Below are 22350 nucleotides of genomic sequence, written 5' to 3'. Positions count from 1 at the left end.
GTTTTGTTTTGTTCATGTCAAAAAAAAAGAGGATATATAAAATAATGTTTGTAAACCTGTAACCATTGTATTTCATAGATTTTTTTTTTCTTTTATGGAAGTCAATGGTCACAGGTTTTCAGCTTCAACAGAACAAACAAAAAACATTAAGTTGAGGGTGAGTGAATGATGACATAATTTAAATTTTTTGCTGAACTATCCCTTTAACTTAGTTATTTATTTAAAGTATGAGTCTGGGTTTTATTGAGAGGATTATATCTTATTTTAGCTCTCTAAATTTCAGCAAATACTGCTAACAGATATGGGAAAAGTTGTATTCAGCAGTTTTGATCAAGACTGGTGTATGTTAGTGCTCTTAGTGTAGACATTTATACTTCAGTGAAGGAGGAAAAACTCATTTTAGGAAAGCAGCCTTTAAAAATATGCATAGTGATTTGAACTCTACACAAACTAATTGAAAAAGTGTGAAAGTGTATGGTGGATGTTCCGTTTTTATCAGATAAACATACACTCAAAAATTACTTTTGCTGCATGTTCAAACTACTTATTTAATATGAGTTGAACCAACACACTTATTAAATTTGTTAAATCCACTTAAATTTCTAAAAGATAAAAAATTGTTAACTTAATAAAATTGTGTTGGGACAACAAAGTCATCCCCGGCTCATTCCTGCTCACCCAATCAACTTTCTCCCTCTCAAACCACCTCCATCCAATCACTGAACCTTCACTAGACTACTAACAACTTGCACCTGTTCCTCATTACCCATGGACACTATAAAGATCCACCTTCTTGGTTCACTCGTCGACCGGTATTGAAGTCAGATGGTTGTCTTCACCTTTGCTCCTTCGTCTTCTCACCTTCTTCCATGGATGTTCCTTATGAGTCTTCGAGTGCTTCATACTGATCAAGGGAAGATATTAGTCTCATCTAATGTTTACTAGAAGATCTGCTATCACTCTGGTGATCTGTGTGCTTGTATACTTACCTAAAGATGATCATTATCTGCTTACTGATCCTTCTCACCAATCTAGTGGAAAGCTTACACTTGTATAGTGTTTAGAGTTTGGACACCCCTGGACTGTATCTGTATACTCTCCCACTGTGTGTGCAGGGAGCGAACTAGATCAAATGCTACACTATTGATACTCACATTGCTGTGTATGAAGATTACTATAGCAAATACATCAACCCTTTGAATTCCCTTTGTGATTTGTGACTCTGTTTTGAATAAAACTTGTGAAAAGATAACCACCTCTGTCTTCCCCCAGACAGCACACATACGTTGGGCCGACGTCGGCCGAAGGTCAACACGTCGGCCCCTTTAATTGTAACATCGGTATATGGTCGGCCAAACATACGCATGATCGTTCGGTCGTGTGTTCTATTGTTCCAGCTCAACAAACGTCGGCTCTGCATCGGTTAACGACCGCAGGCCGACGAAGCACTTCATAAGCACTTTATCTCTCATGCCCATGAAAGAATCCGGCAACATATTTGGTTTACAATTAAGTTTTTGCGTGCATAATAAATTAGACAAACGCGACATGCATCATGTCTACTGCGTCGGTCGGTCCAGCTTTAAATAGCCTACATTCATGCAGTAAAACTGACCAAAATGCCTACAATACATGATTTCAATTCATTAAAATATAAAAAGTTTTATTGTTATGCTTTAATAATGAAAACATTGTTTTTTTTTCTGGTTTTAACTGCTGTTTGCTTTTTTTTATTGTGGCTTTTTCTAATACATTTTTCCCAGTGTAAAAATCAAGTATGTTCTGCATTTCGGCTGTTTAATTAAAATTAACACATTTTTACAGAGTGACATCTTTGTTTTATATATACTTTCATTTATATTTATTGGTTATTTATTTTTGACAGTGAATCTGATGCACAAATAAAGTGTTTGTTTTGTAACAGTTTAGTAGGCTATAAAGCTCGTCTTAAAGATAATAGCGTATATAAAACTGCTAAATACATTTTAAATTCAAGATATAAAATACAAGTTTATTATTTAAATTGTCTGTGGAGCATGGAGTGATCATGTTTATAAATGTAATACTGCATGACTTTGATGTGCGCGCGCGCTTCTCATTCCAACACTGGAGCGGAGAGGATGTTGCTATGGGAAACGAAGCTACAACACGACACGACACCACCTGAAAGACACAACACGACTTCTCTCAAGCTGCCGTTTTGACTGTTTTCAGGTAAGTTTAGTCCCTAAAACAAAGCAAATAATACATAAAACTGTTCCTCATACTTTTATTATTGGCAATTGATAAATATTCAGTTGAATATTATGTTATATAAGAGTGGTAAGTCTTCGTAAAAGTCCGTTAGCATATTAGCACTGGTAACGTTAGCGTCGGGGTAATATTACGGTAACTTACTTAATGTTAGCTCTTGTTAAACTTGTTTGTTAAAGTTTTGGCTTTTATTTATTCTTTATGTGTAGATGAGAGGTTTTGTCAATGTTTTATTTAATGCACTCCATATGTAACGTTAGTCTAAAATACGCATTGTACTGTAAAGGACCGTGAATCAAAAGTTCAATCGTGTTTTGATATTTCATGGTATCTTAAACAAATGTTAAGTAAAAAAGTGTTCTGTGGTTTCAGGAGTGAGAGAATAACCCCCTGCTACAGAAAATATAACACAAGATTCCTAAATTTCTGAAGGGAGCTGATCACAGAGATGCAGAAAAGACAGGTAACTTTAAGCAGAGGATTAATTCATATGAATTTCCATTGCACATCATTATGCACATGTTACATGTCTATATATTATGCATCTGTTACTTGTCTTTATTGCAGTTATTTTAAGAAAGTTTTGACATTGAAACATGTGAGTGGTATTAAATTTCACATCACATGATTCTTCAGAACTTAATAAATATGCAGATTTGCTGCTAATGAAGTAATATTTGTTTATTTTGTTTAATTTTTTTATGATTAATTGATTTATTAAATCTTAGAAAAAAAGTTTACACTAAATAATTTGTCATCACATCTGTTTTTAGCATTGATAGCAATCAGAAATGTTTCTTGAGCAGCAAATCAGCACCATTTGATAATCACCATTATATTAGTTCAACCTCAAGCACTAAATCAACATCTTAAAAAAAAGATTTCTGAAAGATCAAGTGACACTGAAGATTTGAGTAATGATGCTGAAAATTCAGCTTTACATCATAGCTATGAATTACATGTATATTTACACCGTTCACCCATCCCTTACACCTTAACTCATCCTCAAACAAGTCAATTTAAGCCCTAAATGAATACATTTTGATTTGTACAGGCATGATATGCAACTTGTATTCAGTCGTTTTGTTTTTTCTTTCTTTTGCTTTTGTTTTCCACATCAACTGAAAAGGAGGTCTAAGTTTAACCTAAGTGCCGTGTTGCTGATGAACATCTTTCTATGTAAGTATATTTTTGACTGACTGCCAGACACTTGTCAAACAGTGATGAGCAAACGAGGGGCCGTTCTTTTAAAAAGATCAGGGAGATGCAAGTCTGGAGATTAATATACATTTTAATTCAAAATTGATTTATCTGGAAATATTTCATAATGTTTTGAGATATGTGCCCTATATGCATTTAGATGTCCATGCATGTTTAAAATACTTTTAAATTTAACAATGGCTGCAAGTTATAAAAACATAAACAAACACAAAAATGTTAAAGTAAATTGAGAAAACATTTTCATCAGTTTGACAACATACACAATCTCACAAATAGCATAGAAAAAGTGTATTGATTTATCTGTTAAAAAAAATTAAGCAAAAAATTAATTAAAAGGTAGATCAGCTCCTGACAGACATGTTAACAAATCAGTTTAACTCTTATTAAATTTATTCATTCATTTTCTTTTCTGCTTAGTCCCTTTTTTAATCTGGGGTAACCACAGCGGAATGAACTGTCAACTTATCCAGCATATGTTTTACGCAGTGGATGCCCTTCCAGCTGCAAGCCATCACTGGGAAACAACCATATACGCTTATTCTCACTTATACACTACAGACAATTTAGCCTACCCAATTCACCTGTACACCATGTCTTTGGACTTGTAGGCAAAACCGATCCAGCCGATCCAGCCGAGGCTCGAGTCAGCATCCTTGCTGTAAGGCAACAGCACTATTGTGCCACCACGTCACGCTCTTAATAAATTATATTTATATAATGTTGTGTTTCAGTACATGCTATTTTGGGAAGACAAAATATATTCATAAGCTCTCAGAAAATTCAATAAGACAATTAACTGCACAATTACTTGAAATGTGTGGATGGGATTACATTATTTGTTAACCCAAAGTGAGTTTCTCTTTCTTTGCAGTATTGGATGCCTGATTGCAGTTCAACTCCAAACTCAGTTGGACCAGCTGATCAGTGTCTTCAGTATTACAACAAGCTACTGGGCAGATGTGTGGACAGCTATGAGCCAAACTGGGGACGTTTGGTTTTTTGGTAATACCAGTGACAAAGTATTCAGTAAATTGCTTATAATAAAAGATGCTCACTGCTTACCCCCTTATAGTTAAGTTGTTTGCAGTTTCATTGTTGTAAAAATACCATACTTTTTCCTTTTTTATCAGCAGGTGGAGAGACCGTCTGGGCAGCAGAAACAAGACAACTAATCATAGTTGAGTTGAGATTAGTATTATTAACTTGACTTGCAGACTTGTTCAATACTTAACAATTTGTATAAGTTACAAGATCAATGGTCCTGCTATCAATGTTTTTGTAACTTAAATTCATTACAGTTTAGATACAATCAAATGTCCAAACCATCTCTGAGTGAATGACATCAAGGAAACAGGATCAAAAGATCATTCATTATAGACCATTTCATAGGTAACAGCACATCCTTTGTGAAAAATAATTTATTTTTGTGTCATCATCACAAGACAAAATACATTTCAACTGATTTCAGTTGGTTATATTTTTCAGGTCATTCTGTTCTCCTGGTGGTGAGGATGTGCAGAGGCTGTATTTGTGCAGCTGTATCCAGACATACAAGCAGCCGACAAAGAGTTCTGGAGCAGGACAGACAGGTAGTTCACAGTGGCTAGGCTAGAAGTTTATACTTGGGTGGCCAGAAAGTGGCCTCCGCTATTTTGGGGGGTCCATACAAATAAACCAGTGTAAGCTATACTATTGCACTGAAAAAATTAAATGAAAGAATTAATTAATCGGTTGAACACAAAATATTTTAAAGAAAGCTTGAGTATCATTGTATACATTATACATTGTATACATTGTAGTACATGAGCTGGCTAATACAGACTCGTAAATGTTTAGTTGTTAAGATTAGTTAAATACTAAATCCTATACTTGAGACCGGCTGCATATACAGCTTTAACTGAACTTAATTTAACTAGAACTACACCAGCATTCCAAGTGCTCTAGACTAGCTTTTTGCACTGGTGCGTCTAAAATGTTTGATGGCATTGCATTTAACACTGCAACTTTACATGTTAAAATCACAATCCATATAGGCAATATTGACTTGTAAATGATTAACAAAAATCGGGTCAACACACATAATGGGGATTGTGTGTAGAATTTTGAGGAAATTAATGAATTTAATCCATTTTGAAATAAGACTGAAACATTAAAAATGTGGAAAAAGTGAAGCGCTATCAATACTTTCCGGATGCATTGTATATGGTTTTTAGCACGTTATAAAAAAATAGTCCAACATTATCTACAGTAGCAAAAGACCCTCCACATCAAAAGCTACTGGTCAGCTCACGATTCAGCAAACATCTGAAAAACAAATAGCTTATTATGCCTTCACAAGAAATCAGTGTTTTTGAGTCTAATGAAGATAGAACTATTTTATTAAATTATTATTTAGCCTGGCATGTTTACTGTTACAAAATATTTTAAATGTTTCTTAAAATAAAACATATTGTGTTCAATGGGAAAAAAGTAGCTGTTTTTTACACAGAGATAAAAAAAAAAACACATTTCAGAGCAGTAATCACAATACTGTGAAACTGTGATATTTTTATAATATCTTATACCTGCCCATTCCTAGCCAGTTACTTAAAGCATTCAGTCAGAGTTTTTTTTTTGTTTTTGTTGTTGTTGTTGTTTTTAGTTGGCCTATATTCTGTTTTTCTATGTTCTTGGAAATGCTGCTGTGCATGAAAATGTGACGATATATCCAGGTTCTATAGTTAATTCTGAAATAAATCCTAAAATGAAACAATATTTAAAAATGCAATATTTAATGTGTCAGACACTAAATAAACATGTCAATTATTTATATAAATCTGATTCCTTAACAGGGCAGCACGGTGGCACAGAGGGTAGCACGTTTGCCTCACAGCAAGAAGGTCGCTGCTTCGAGCTTCGGCTGGGGCAGTTGGCGTTTCTGTGTGAAGTTTGCATGCTCTCCCTGTGTTGGCGTGGGTTTCCTCCGGGTGCTCCGGTTTTCCCAAGTCCAAAGACATAGGTGAATTGGGTATGCTAAAATTGACCATAGTGTATAAGTGTGTGTGAATGAGTGCGTATTGGTTGCAGCTGGAAGTGCATCCGCTGCGTAAAACATATGCTGGATAAGTTGGCCTTTCATTCCGCTGTGGTGACCCCAGATAATAAAGGGACTAAGCCCAAAAGAAAATGAATGAATGAATCCTTAACAGTTAATATTGGTATAATGAGCAGCAGTTGTCATTCATGTAAATTAACCATTTGAGCGTGCTTAGTTTGGGGTATGTTGTGCCATTAAATTGTCAATAGGTTTTTTTTTCTAAATTTTAAATCTGCTTTAGCTTTCCTATAAACCTGGAAATATAAAATATATATATTTTTGTTTTTTAACAAATTGCTCATTTTATTCTTAGATTGGTGTACGCTGATGGTCTGCTGAGAATTCTGCTGAGTTGAAGGGATCCTCCTGTCAGACAACCTCTCCAAAATACAATAGGACTAGTAAGTAACATCTTAAACATACACTACTGTTTCATAGCTTTTAGGTTGGTATGGTAAATTCTCTTCTGATAGTGTTAGCTTTATTTAATTAATACAGTCAAGCAGTAATACTGTGAATTTAATACAATGTATATAATTAATAGTGTCACATGATCCTTCTGAAAAAATAGTATTCCAATGTACTGATTCTCTCCTCAAGCTGTTTTTTTTAATATAAAACATTTTAAATAAACATATTTTTAGTATTCTTGATGTATGAAAAGTTTATTTTTAAGAGCATAGTATTTATTTATATTTTATTTATATATATTTGCTCTTTGATGATTGCTAACAATCAGACATGTTTCTTTACAACAGAAAGAATTTGTGCAAAAAAGTATTCTCACTTAGCGTTGTCCAACTGTGGTCCAACACGTCATTTAAGTTTTCAAATAAGCCTAAAAGACTTGATTAGCTGCATAAGGTGCATTTAATTAGAGAGTTGAATATATAATTTCTTTATATATCCTCCTCTATAGCCTACATATAATAGAAGTTGTTTGCTGAAAAACCTTTTTGTAGCAGAAATAAAGCTATGATTAGGCCCACCCGGATGTTTCGCAGAACTCCGCAGATGTTTAGCCTATCATTAATTCTGTTTATTTACTTGAGTAAATGTGTGTAAATCTATATTTATTCGGTTTTTTAATTAATTTCAGTAATATTATTGACTAATGTGAAAATGTTCATCTGATTTATGTACAATGAGGTTTGTACAGTAATATTTTCTGTCTTACTAGATATGTTATATGAAAAACTTGCTTTATTTACCAAATAAAGTGAATTTAATTGGATTTGCATTTTAAACATTAAATAAAACTTAAAAATATATTATTTTTTTATTTCATATATTAAGGTTTTAGTTATGATACTCCCAAAATAATTCCGCAGAAATCCGCAGACTTTCACCAAAATTTTCAGCAGAAATAGCAAAAAACATCCGCAGATTCCTCCTGGCCCTAGCTATGATATATTAAATGTGGTGTACAGTGTGACATTTTAGTTGACGAAACTTAGTTTAATTTGCATGTAATGTGGTATCTAAATATTAGACATATATTTAGATACACATTTATACTAACACAATGATACTAAAAACAAAAAAAAAACATACATTATGATTTCACAAGGAATTTAACTTTCAAATGGCTTTTCTGAAAATTAGTGCTCAGACACACTCTTAAAGTTTAAATTAAATTACACATTTTAGCTAGGCACTTGCATAACACATACTCCAGTTATATGTCATGAAACAAATAATATATATTTGTGGTAATATGAACTGCTGCAATGCTAATCTTTCTCCTTTTGGTTTCTTGCTTTATTTAAGGGTTCCCACTACAAAGGATTAGATTTGGCTACTGCAGTCCCGGTTTGGGCCAGCCTCACTTGTGAAGACTAAAGATGAAGACAACATACAAGAACAATTTAGAGGATGGCGACACACTTTTTATTCCACCTATATATCCCCTTTTATGTGTAGGCAACATTCCACAAGATAAAACAAAACTAAATGACACGGTTATTTCTTTTAATTTTGTCTGTTTTCTTGGAACATTGTACACAATTTACAACCAGTTTTATATATATATATATATATATATATATATATATATATATATATATATATATATATATATATATATATATATATAGGTCAGAGCAAGAAAATGTTATTTTTTCTTCTGGAGAAAGTTTTATTTCTTTTATTTCGGCTAGAATAAAAACAGTTTTGAATTTTTTAAAAAACATTTTAAGGTCAATGTTATTAGCCCCTTTAAGCAATTTTTTTCGACTGTCTACAGAACAAACCATTGATATACAATAACTTGCCTAATTACCCTAACCTGCCTAGTTAAGCTAATTAACCTAGTTAAGCCTTTAAATATCACTTTAAGCTGTACAGAAGTGTCTTGAAGAATATCTAGTCAAATATTATTTACTCAGTTATTAGAAATGAGTTATTAAAACTATTGTGATTAGAAATGTGTTAAAAATATATCAGTTAAACAGAAATTAAGGGATTATTTATATATGACAAAAACTGTTTTGTGTCGTGCATTAGAGTTTGCTTAAAAAAACTGGTTATCTCTGAGAAAGTATTGTTATTTTATATTATTGATGTGTTATTAGTTCAGAGGAGATTACAAATTGTTGAATGCCATTTATAAAAAAAAATTGTAAAAAAAATTTGACTACAGACTTTAATAAGATTTTATCAGACAATTATTTTAATTTGTATGATTTTATTTACTACTGTAAATATTGTTTGCTTGGTATTTATGTTGGTGTTTGTGTACTCTTATTATTGTAACTCCCTGAAGAAAGTCTTTTGGATACTGAACACATGACTGGTATTATCTTGTATTTTAAAATTATAGTCTTGGAAACATGCATTTTCTTTAACACTATTTAAGAAATTATAAGCATTATAACATGTGCTTACACAAGTTATTTGTGTTTTTACTATAGTAAACTATAGTCTCCCTCAGTGTACATTTTTTAAAGTACTTGTAAATATTCCTATGGTCTTAATATAAATGCTGCAATGGACTTTGTATTTAAAATCTTTATTGCACAGTAGTTCAGCCATGGTTATAGTACAACTTGTTGGTTTTGTTTTAAACGTGGTAAAACATGGTTATGTGTGATAAAAGTAAGTTAATCTATTTGTATGTTTGTGAAAATATTAATAAATCTTCAACTGTTATTGAGAGTGTCGTGTTTATTATAAATAAGCAGCTGTTGCAGCTAGTGGTCCATAAGTATGAGCAAAACGCCTGAGAACAGCGCCTCCGCGGAGCGGCCGGTATTTCCGGTTGCGTCGTCCTAACATCGGCCGGACAGCGTTTCCGATCATTTGCCGACGTCGCGGCGACATTTTGCCAATTAGCAAACGCTCCCTGAGCGACATCGCACCGATGGAGTTTTGAAAATCGGCACGACGTCGGCCCAACGTATGTGTGCTGTCTGGGCCTTAGTCTACCAGTGTGACAAACAAGAAGGAAATGTGTTGAACCCAGCATTTTTTACAGTGTATATGAACAACCAAATAGCCTAAAATCCATAAAATGGATATATAGTATATATATATAAACACCGTTTATGCTTGCTGTGTTTCACCTTAAACTTGGCTTTTTTTTATGAATTTCGTTACTTAATGGATAGAGATTAAATAAACCCACAGTGCAAGAGGACTCATTACTCTGTCAGTTCTCCTCATGAAGTAGCGCAGCACACTGGATTATATTATTGCTAATTAGCCACTAATCACAAGTGGCAAGGCTGAGTGATTTCCGAGCTCATCATCCTCTTCATAAGTGTTTGTGTCCTGCCCCCTCTCATTTAGAGACCCAGTTTTACATGATTCACTGCGAAATGGTGGTGAGCAAAGGTTTGGTGGCAGAGCGGCAGCTTTTTGAGTGTCTGCATGAGTCATTGTAATTGGTGCGAGGCAGAGTGAAAGTAGCCATGTCTGACGGCTAGCAGGAGGGCATTTAAGCTCTTGATGATTTCATAAAATCACTGTTACTAAGGCAACTAAAGGTAGACCTATCAGTGCATTCAGTTAAATGCAAATCTTAAAGGGATACTACACCTTATACAGTATAAATGCACACACTCTAACAACTATATTAATTTGACCAGGGGCAATTAAATTAGAGCAGAAGCATTTCATGATACAACAAACACATAACAAATCACTTACAAACAACCTTTAAAGTCTGTTTAAAATCAGAAATTGTTATGTTTATTATGGTAATAATAATAATAATTAATAATTCCTTACATTTATATAGCGCTTTTCTGGGCACTCAAAGTGCTTTACACAATGGGGGGAATCTCCTAATCCACCACCAGTGTGCAGCATCCACCTGGATGATGCAATGGCAGCCATTTTGAGCCACACCGCACACTACACACCAGCTGATTGGTGGAGAGAAGACAGAAGCCAATTATGACATATGGAGGGTTAGGAGGCCATGATGAACAGAAGCCAGTGGGCAAATTTGGCCAGGATGCCAGGGTAAAACCCCTACTCTTTTTCAAAGGACATCCTGGGATTTTTAATGGCCACAGAGAGCCAGGACCTCAGTTTAGCACCTCATGTGAAAGACGAACATTGTTGTGTACTTTGTTGTTCTTTAGGTGAACAATTAATCAGTTTGAGCTAATACAATGACTTTTGTTTGTTTTGGTAATCTTCAATTAAATTCTGACCATTTACTTTCCACTTTTGGAGTAGCTGTCATTCTCTGTTTACGCCAGTTTGATGGCTTCAGGCACAAAATTCTTAACCACACCCATCTTACCTTTAGTGGTAACGCTTTCTTTTACAACCCGCAAAGTACCGCGTAAGTACAGTGAAATTACAGTGTACTTTTCTGTACGTACTGTGTAAGTATAATGAACGTATGTGTAGGTATAAGGGAACAAACCGTAATGTTTGGGTAATAAGGGGGTAACAACCAGATGTTCATCACGAAAATTACCGCGTAAGTACAGTGAAATAATGGTGTACTTTTCTGTACGTATAGTGTAAGTATAAATAACGCTTACTTAGGTATAAGGGAACAAACTGTAATGCTTGGGTAATAAGGGGGTAACAACCAGATATTCAGCATGAAAAGTACCCCGTAAGTACTGTGAAATAACGTTGTACTTTTCTTTAAATTGCAAAAGAACAAACCATGCGTAATAGGGGAGTAACAATAAGATATTTATCAAGCAAAGATCCGCGTAAGTATATTACGTTTACGATGTACTTTTCTTCAAGTATTGTATACATATGAAGAATTATGCAAGGATGGTGACAACCTATTGCTATCTGCAAATGTACTGTACATGCACCTGCGTGAGTACATTAGTACTCTTATTCAGTGCTTGGGTTTTATACGGGGTGTTTAATGAATAAAAGGTTTACAACCTGTGAAATTATGAACCCTTATTGTATACTGTATGCATTTTAAATCTGCAATTCAATATAAAATATATTTCCATACACTACTTACCTTATGTTTACTCGTCGATCTCACCAAAGCCATCAATGTCTCCATAACTCACTATCAACAAATAACTTTGCATGATATAGGCCTACCGTCAGGATTCAATGTAGATTAAAACAGGATCGCATCTTTACTGCTGTTTGCACAGGGGGGCCAACTGTTGCATTTCAGTAAATGTATAGCTGATGCTTTATAGAAAAATGTAGTAATTTGGTATTCAATCAATAAAAACTGCTGCTGTAGTTTACTCTGTTCTTAGTGTTCACGTATACACTAGTGTGTTAAAGTTCAGCTTCTTCCCTCTTTGTTCCCTGTAATTAAAGGGTGAATACAGTATTTGTTCCCTCCTTGTTCCCTGTTCTTACAGGGTAAATACCACATTTGAGGGTTGTAAATTAAAGTGAAGCACTGTTCCTCCCTTGTTACCTGTACTTACAGGGTAAATACCACATTTGAGGGTTGTAAATTAAAGTGAAGCACTGTTCCTCCCTTGTTACCTGTACTTACAGGGTAAATACCACATTTGAGGGTTGTAAATTAAAGTGAAGCTTTGTTCCTCTCTTGTTACCTGTAGTTAAAGGGTAAATACAACATTTGTTCCCCCCTTGTTCCCTTTAGTTTACAATGTAAAATCTTGAAGGCAGTAAAATAAATATACAAACACACAATATATTTCTTCTTTACTTTGTAACCTTTATTTTAATAAATAAGCATTTTAAAACACTTCATCTTAATCAAACATTGTCCTGTCTATCATTGCCTATACTCATTCATTTTCTCTTCGGCTTTGTCCTTTTGTTAATCTGGGGTCGCCACAGTGGAATGAACCACCAACTTATCCAGCATATGTTTTACGCAGTGGATGCCCTTCCAGCTGCAACCCATCTCTGGGAAACATCCATACACACCCATTCACACGCATACACTACAGACAATTTAGTCTACCCAATTCACCTGTACCGCATGTCTTTGGACTGTGAGGGAAACCGGAGCACCCGGAGGAAACCCACGCGAACGCTGGAAGAACTCCACGCAGAAACGCCAACTGACCCAGCCGAGGCTCGAACCAACAACCTTCTTGCTGTGAGGAAACAGCACTACCTACTGCGCCACTGTGTTGCCACCCAGCTGCAACCCATCACTGGGAAACATCCATACACACTCATTTACACACATACACTACGGACAATTTTAGCTTACCCAATGTCACCACATATTTTTGGACTTGTGGGAGCACCCGGATGAAACCCACGCTAACATGGGGAGAACATGCAAACTCCACACAGAAATGCCAACTGACCCAGCCAAGGCTCGAACCAGCGACCTTCTTGCTGTGAGTCGATTGTGCTACCCACTGCACCTGCCTATACTCAGACAGCAAAAAAACACAATATTTCATTCCCCCTTTTTTCTGGCATCTCTTGCTTGGCTTCCTCTTCTGCTCTTCTCAGCTTCCACTGAGGACTCTGATGGTGAGTGGCTGATGAAATCCCATGGGTCTTGCTGCTCTGCATTTATATAAAATATATGAACAGACAGAAAGGCTTTTAGTAAGCTGTAGACATGTTTATTTTGCTGTTTTATGTGTGTGTGGTGGATGTCCAACAATTTCACATACTAAATATTTACAGATACCATACAGACACTATACATTACTATCAAACAAAAGTACTATGATCAGATCATATGGGAGATTGTGATCATTTATAGTGATAATAATTAAAGCGCAGAGGGGAAAAGGCTTATATAGTAGGCTACTGTGCTAAAGTTCAAGGCTAACGTTACTAGTAATTGGGGGGGGGGGGGGGTGTTGATATTTTCTGTAGCATGCCAGTTTGATATATCAACTTACATTTCCAAACATTATTTTTGTCATTAACTTTGCTGTAATTAACGTATGCAGGGAGAAAATAGTTGTATGACAACAGCCACAGAGATCTGAACTGATTAACGTTATCATCCAGTCTATCTGGAATGACATGAAGAAACTAAATTCAGAGGAACTTTGGCAACATCTCTAAGATGTGCAAAGTAAACGACAGTAAACATTGGTAAATATTCGCTGCTGGCCGTTTAGATTCGGCCATGAACTAGCATTAATTTTACGCAAAAACAAATGAAACATAATAAATATAATCTGGTTAATGCAATTTCTAATCGTAACAGTAGCGTTATTTACTAACAACGATTTACTCACATGTTTTAGCCTACATGTTGACGAGACGGAGCAATTCCAAACGTTCTAAAAGTCTGAGCAAAACCTCGTGGCGTGCTGCTGCAGTTTGATTCGGATCTTTAGAGGCTTCTTGATTCACAACTCGTTTGAATCAACGAATCAGTAGGCGCGTACCTGAAGTGATACAATATCGCGAGATGGATTCAAATGCACACAGAGCTGTCTGTTGTTCTCGCGATGTTTTGATGTCACACTGATCGGTTTGTTGAAGACGAATCGATTCTCTCCGTCCTCCATTCCCTGAATTTCCTGTACGCGGCAGTACAAGGAGGGCAGCGCGAGGTAAATAAAACAAGTATTTTTATGACGTTATGTACATAGAAGTGTTTGTTTAGGTTTTTGTTTCTATCTGATGTTTGTACCTATTTTTAACAATTCCCTTTCCACAATACTGTTATGACGCGTTTTACGATCATCAGCATCTCCTTGAGTTTTTAAATTATATTTTTAATAAAATAACATCTGTTTGTATTTACGTATGTATTATATAATATGATTACATGTGCGAGGTGTTTCAAACAGTGTCTATGGACATGAGTAAATTAGATGTTATTCTCTGTTCTTGCTGGCTATCAGTTTCACGCAAATTTTTTCTTTTTCTAATTGTCAAGACAACACCATCGTAAAGTTTTCATTTTATTTGAGCAAAGAAGATTGTAAAAAAAAAATGTGTTGTACTTTCCCATTCACTGCGCTGAAATGTAAAAAGGGTCCATAACAGTACATCAACCATATTATGATATCTTTCACTTTATTTAGGACTAATGATGGGTTAAGACATGTACTTAATCAAAAACTAACCTTAGGGGTAGTTCACCCAAACGTTACATTTACTTACCATTTAATGAGTAACACAGAATTTAAATGTGTACACTGAACTGCAAATAATCTTTACTTCAAAGTCTGTAATGCCTGCACATAGCCTTTTCCCCTCTGCGCTTTAATTATTATCACTATAAATGATCACAATCTCCCATATGATCTGATCATAGTACTTTTGTTTGATAGTAATGTATAGTGTCTGTATGGTATCTGTAAATATTTAGTATGTGAAATTGTTTGACAACCACCACACACACATAAAACAGCAAAATAAACATGTCTACAGCTTACTAAAAGCCTTTCTGTCTGTTCATATATTTTATATAAATGCAGAGCAGCAAGACCCATAAGATTTCATCAGCCACTCACCATCAGAGTCCTCAGTGGAAGCTGAGAAGAGCAGAAGAGGAAGCCAAGCAAGAGATGCCAGAAAAAAGGGGGAATGAAATATTGTGTTATTTTGCTGTCTGAGTATAGGCAGGTGCAGTGGGTAGCACAATCGCCTCACAGCAAGAAGGTCGCTGGTTCGAGCCTTGGCTGGGTCAGTTGGCATTTCTGTGTGGAGTTTGCATGTTCTCCCCATGTTAGCGTGGGTTTCATCCGGGTGCTCCCACAAGTCCAAAAATATGTGGTGACATTGGGTAAGCTAAAATTGTCCGTAGTGTATGTGTGTAAATGAGTGTGTATGGATGTTTCCCAGTAATGGGTTGCAGCTGGGTGGCAACACAGTGGCGCAGTAGGTAGTGCTGTTTCCTCACAGCAAGAAGGTTGTTGGTTCGAGCCTCGGCTGGGTCAGTTGGCGTTTCTGCGTGGAGTTCTTCCTGCGTTCGCGTGGGTTTCCTCCGGGTGCTCCGGTTTCCCTCACAGTCCAAAGACATGCGGTACAGGTGAATTGGGTAGACTAAATTGTCTGTAGTGTATGCGTGTGAATGGGTGTGTATGGATGTTTCCCAGAGATGGGTTGCAGCTGGAAGGGCATCCACTGCGTAAAACATATGCTGGATAAGTTGGTGGTTCATTCCACTGTGGCTACCCCAGATTAACAAAAGGACAAAGCCGAAGAGAAAATGAATGAGTATAGGCAATGATAGACAGGACAATGTTTGATTAAGATGAAGTGTTTTAAAATGCTTATTTATTAAAATAAAGGTTACAAAGTAAAGAAGAAATATATTGTGTGTTTGTATATTTATTTTACTGCCTTCAAGATTTTACATTGTAAACTAAAGGGAACAAGGGGGGAACAAATGTTGTATTTACCCTTTAACTACAGGTAACAAGAGAGGAACAAAGCTTCACTTTAATTTACAACCCTCAAATGTGGTATTTACCCTGTAAGTACAGGTAACAAGGGAGGAACAGTGCTTCACTTTAATTTACAACCCTCAAATGTGGTATTTACCCTGTAAGTACAGGTAACAAGGGAGGAACAGTGCTTCACTTTAATTTACAACCCTCAAATGTGGTATTTACCCTGTAAGAACAGGGAACAAGGAGGGAACAAATACTGTATTCACCCTTTAATTACAGGGAACAAAGAGGGAAGAAGCTGAACTTTAACACACTAGTGTATACGTGAACACTAAGAACAGAGTAAACTACAGCAGCAGTTTTTATTGATTGAATACCAAATTACTACATTTTTCTATAAAGCATCAGCTATACATTTACTGAAATGCAACAGTTGGCCCCCCTGTGCAAACAGCAGTAAAGATGCGATCCTGTTTTAATCTACATTGAATCCTGACGGTAGGCCTATATCATGCAAAGTTATTTGTTGATAGTGAGTTATGGAGACATTGATGGCTTTGGTGAGATCGACGAGTAAACATAAGGTAAGTAGTGTATGGAAATATATTTTATATTGAATTGCAGATTTAAAATGCATGCAGTATACAATAAGGGTTCATAATTTCACAGGTTGTAAACCTTTTATTCATTAAACACCCCGTATAAAACCCAAGCACTGAATAAGAGTACTAATGTACTCACGCAGGTGCATGTACAGTACATTTGCAGATAGCAATAGGTTGTCACCATCCTTGCATAATTCTTCATATGTATACAATACTTGAAGAAAAGTACATCGTAAACGTAATATACTTACGCGGATCTTTGCTTGATAAATATCTTATTGTTACTCCCCTATTACGCATGGTTTGTTCTTTTGCAATTTAAAGAAAAGTGCAACGTTATTTTACAGTACTTACGCGGTACTTTTTATGCTGAATATCTGGTTGTTACCCCCTTATTACCCAAGCATTACAGTTTGTTCCCTTATACCTAAGTAAGCGTTATTTATACTTACACTATACGTACAGAAAAGTACACAGTTATTTCACTGTACTTACGCTGTAATTTTCGTGATGAACATCTGGTTGTTACCCCCTTATTACCCAAACATTACGGTTTGTTCCCTTATACCTACACATACGTTCATTATACTTACACAGTACGTACAGAAAAGTACACTGTAATTTCACTGTACTTACGCGGTACTTTGCGGGTTGTAAAAGAAAGCGTTACCCCTTTAGTTTGGAATAATGAGGAAAAAGAAACCCCGCCCCTACTCAATATTCTGTTTCAGTTGGAATGCATCAACATACTAAAATAAAAGTCACAGACACTCTTCTGGTTCAGGCAGACTTTAACATCCATCAAGCTTTTCATCCCAACAAAAGGTTCTTTGTAGTTAAAAAAGATCATTAGAATATTTTACATGCCATAAAACAATGGTACTTGAAAGAACTTTTGAATGAAAGTCTATTTTAGAATCCTGAATTGCAGTAGTTCTTCCTGACACCTTTTTGTAAGAATGTGTATGTATTTTCAATTATGAAAGGCAAATGTGAATCATGATGAAAACCAAAATGGTAAATGTTATGAGTTTGCATTTACTTCTAAGTACTACTTTCATAATTGGCATGGAAACTTCAGGTAAATGTCAGGACTGTTTTTTTTTAACAATTGTACCCTATGACATATAATGTAGCAAATCTCAAGTTGGGTCTAAATTCAAGTTGGAATTAGTAATTTTTACCCTTTTTATTCAAAAAGTGGAATACTCAGTAAATATTCATCCATGATATTTAACATTTTGTCTTTCACCATTACTTGTTTATATAAAAAATTGCAGGTAATGACTGCTGCGTTGTTAGAAATAGAAATAGCACCCTACTTTTTATTGTAACCTTAATTACAATGTTACGTACATTTAAATTAATCATTTAATAAACGTATTATGTGCATACACATTTTACGTTGCACATATATTTTAAAAATCATCTGCATGTGATTACCCTTACTTTAACCCACCCTTAAACCAATATCCATGCTACCTTACCTGTCCTGAATAGTTCACCCCAAAATGAAAATTCTGTCATCACTTACTCACTCTTCACTCATTTCAAATATTTTTGAGTTCCTTTCTTGCACAAAAGAATATAGTTTGAAACTTATTGAAAACTTGTATCCATTGCTTTCCATGTATTTATTCTCCCCATATGGATGTCAATGGGTTTTCAGCTTTATTAAAATAATTTCCTCTAGTGTTCAACACAAAGGTTTGGAACCACTTGAGGGTGAGTAAATGGTAAGTAAATGTTAATTTTTCAACCCCTTTACCCTCGGATACCACTAAAGAACACATTAATGAATTAATGAACACATTAATTCATTAATGAACACATTCATTATTACAGTATGAACACATTAGAAAGTTACAATAATTTACAATATTACAATATTACTTGCTGAGCATAAAATACTATCTTGCTAATCTTGCCTTTGGAGACAAATAATTCTTAATCTTTTTTTTTTTTTTTTGGCATCCTCATTGCAGTGTATTGTCAAAAAATTATGTGATTTGAGTGCAATCTATTTTATTAGAAAGAAGGACAACAAGAATGCATAAATAATGATGGTAATAAAGGTGTAATTTAACATTCCATTGCTTATGAAAAAAAAGTCTTCTAGTGTCATACGTTTTTCTCCTACATTTTATGTACTGGCCTCCCGCTATCACAATGTGTCCATTTTACTGTCCGTTTCAGTGTAGTATCAAGGGGTATGGATCTGTCAAGGTTGTCAGTGGCTGAAGCTCAATGATGTGATTACTCCAGTTTTCCCCACAGGCTGCCGATGGGCACTTTGCTTTTGTCTTCTTCAAAGGAGAGGTGTGTGCAGGAGGGCAAACACTCAAAGAGACATGGAACATTATGTGAAGTGCTGCACCTTCAGTGGCATCTTCAGGTACATTTTCTTCCAGCTCTCTTAGCAGGCTAAGCCTCAGGACAAAGTCTCTTACAGCAAAGAATTCTTTATTAAAGTTTCCTGTATGTTTATTTCGTTCATTAAATAATTTATTCTTTGTTTAAACTACATTGACTGTTTTATTTTTGTAAGCATGAAATCCAATTGTTCAGTGGATGATTACAAAAATACTGTTTACTTTATTTTGATGGTCCCTTTAATGCATTTTGTTGAATTTAAGTTACATTGCATCTACATAAAACTAATTCTCAACAGACTATAAGTAGACTGTTTGATTGGGGTTGGGGTTAGTGTTAGTGTACGTTGATATGTACTTGCAAAGTTTCTTGTAGTCAGTTAAAAGTGTACTGAAGGAGCAGTATCAGCAGATATTAAGCAGCCTACTAATCAAAAGAGAAGTAATTGGCATGTAGTTTCAATGCAACTTTTAGTCAACAAAATGTGCAATATGGAACATCAAAATAAAGTGTTACGCTTTTTTTCTATATAACAGACTTGCAGTCTCAGTTGCAGATGCTGTAATAATCCAGTTAACAACTCAGGCTAATATTTTACTACTCAATGCTGCTAAAGGGTCAATAAATTATCATTTTATAATGATTTGAAAGTTTATTTTTATTCTTACCATTATGTATACATATATGTGTTTATGTTCGTGTGTGTGTGTGTGTGTGTGTGTGTATGTGTTAGTGTTTGTTTGAGAAAGAGAGAGAGAGAGAGAGAGAAAGAGAGAGAGAGAGAGCACTGGAGAGCACATGACCTACACTGTAAAAAAAATAAACAGAAAACACTTGTAAATTACAATATACAGAAACTGTTAATTAACAATTTTTATTGCAGTGTATTGCAGCAGTGTACAACATTGAGGTTATTTATGAGGACATGCATTATGTCCTTGTAATCCAAAATGCTTAAAAAAACATACTTAACCCTTTAACTGCCCCACCAAGAAAAACATTTTTGGATTGTAATTCTTAACTCCTAATGTAACTAATTAGCTTGCTCGATGCATTTTATAACATATCCCATAGTTTCTAAAATATTATTCATTCATTCATTTTCTTTTCGGCTTAGTCCCTTTATTATAGTCTGGGGTCGCCACAGCGGAAAGAATCGCCAACTTATCCATCACATGTTCTACGCAACGGATGCCCTTCCAGCTACAACCAATCTCTGGGAAACATCCATACACACTCATTCACACTCACACACTACGGAAAATTTAGCTTACCCAATTCACCTGTACTGCATGTCTTTGGACTGTGGGGGAGACCGGAGCACCCGGAGGAAACCCACAGGAACGTGGGGAGAACAAGCTAACTCCACACAGAAACGCCAACTAACCCAACCGAGGCTTGAACCAGCGACCTTCTTGCTGTGAGGCAACAGCACTATCTACTGCACCACCGCGTCGCCCTCTAAAATATCAACCTCTACCAAAAGGTTATGTCAGTTTATGATAAAAGTACCGGAATTATTACAAATAAATGAACAATCTGAAAATATGAAGTTTAAGATCTATTTATTCTGAATAATAAATCTTTATCTTTTTTTTTACAATAAAACCAAAATCAAGTGTAGTAGTGCAACAGTTTGTTTGATTTTTTCTTGTAAAATGTCATGTAGTAAACCATTAATAAAAAACAGTCATTCTTTACATGATATACCAGTCGTTATTTAAAACAGTCAAAATATGGTCAATCATTTGGTAGAGCAGCAGTTATGGCATCTTACTGACATTCACAACTTGCCACAGTTTTACTGTGAGGGTTATGTTCAGGGGCAGGGTAAAGCCATATGTTTCAAACGACTATAAACCTAAGTGATTTTCAACATCAAAAGTTGTTGCAGTAAAGATCAAGCTTCTACAATGCTATATTAATAATTTAAATCAACACCCGTGCAACACAGAAGACTGTAAATAAACTAATAATTTATTTAACATCATCATTCAACCATTAAACTGTCGTCTCCTCCTGTGTGGGTTTTGTTGAACTAATCGTCGTTGGCTAAAACACATGCACAGGTTACTTCTTGAACAAGTGCGCACTTAAGTCTATATGCTGCTTTTATAAATCGCACGAAACAAGCCAAACTTCCAGTGTAACCAAACACAAACCACCTACTAAATGGTTCTTGCTGGATCAGGTATGGATGCAGCCGAAGAATGATTTATATTATTTACTAAAATTCACATTATTTGTATTTTATTAATGACTACCCCATTTCAACCCTAAACCCAACCATATCAGTAATGTAAAACCGTAAAAGTACCATGTATTATTTATGTTATTTATTAAATTACCCATTAAATTTTATAAACCCAACTACAGTACTGTAAAAATATACATTTTTGTTATACAGTGTCATAAAATGATGCTATATTGATGTGCGTGGCCGCAGCTGTATCCTTTAACCTCCTAAATGTAGTTTCAGGTTCTAATTCGATGCCCGATCCGTTCCCACATATAAATTATCATGTGAGCCTTACCCTCTATTAGACTTAAATGTGTAAACAGTGCAAAAGCACCTCGAGAAATGCAGTTCCACAAACCTGCCGTGATTGGCCCGTATAAACGCATTGAGTTATGTGTGGCTTTTGACTTGAAACCATACAGTACACTCATAAATTGAGCGCCATTAAGCTGTCATATTCATGCAAGGTGGCTGACGTAAAGCTGAATGTTTGTGTGAGATCTATGCATGAATCACTTTCTGTCTTCTCCGGCAACAGCCGGGCTCTGTTTTCCCTGAAAGGCTCCATTGGCAGGCCTGAAGCCAGAGTGGTTCCTGTTGCTCTCCGCAGACTGCATGACGACTCTCTAGGGAACATGCTGTCATCAGTACACATGCGACACATACTGTACATGGCCAGCAACAGTACACGACAGAATAAGGGAGTGCATGTGCAGGATGAGAGGATGTGTTGAAAAATGTGTTAAATGTTTATTTAGAAGTTTAAACAATTACTGATATCTTTGGTGATCATGTGTGTGGTACAGGACTGATCAGTGATTAAAAATG

The 22350-nt window shown here is 35.4% G+C and overlaps 1 long non-coding RNA gene across 5 annotated transcripts; it reads left to right on the top strand.

The window, feature by feature from the left end:
- The first annotated feature begins 2143 nt into the window (after positions 1 to 2143).
- Positions 2144 to 9700, top strand: LOC147839155 (uncharacterized). Of its 5 annotated transcripts, none has more exons than XR_015518367.2 (10): positions 2144 to 2214; positions 2626 to 2716; positions 3383 to 4132; positions 4346 to 4476; positions 4605 to 4651; positions 4773 to 4863; positions 4960 to 5063; positions 6306 to 6481; positions 6864 to 6951; positions 8321 to 9700. It is a non-coding gene; the product is annotated as an uncharacterized LOC147839155 (long non-coding RNA). The 5 variants fall into 5 exon arrangements; XR_015518368.2 differs by having other exon boundaries at positions 4943 to 5063; positions 6306 to 6472; XR_015518366.2 differs by having other exon boundaries at positions 4943 to 5063.
- Positions 9701 to 22350: the final 12650 nt, after the last annotated feature.

This window comes from Danio rerio, chromosome 20 (assembly GCF_052040795.2).
Source record: "Danio rerio strain M-AB ecotype USA chromosome 20, GRCz13ab, whole genome shotgun sequence".
Classification (NCBI taxonomy): Eukaryota; Metazoa; Chordata; class Actinopteri; order Cypriniformes; family Danionidae; genus Danio; species Danio rerio.
This window is presented reverse-complemented; position numbering and strand designations above follow the sequence as displayed.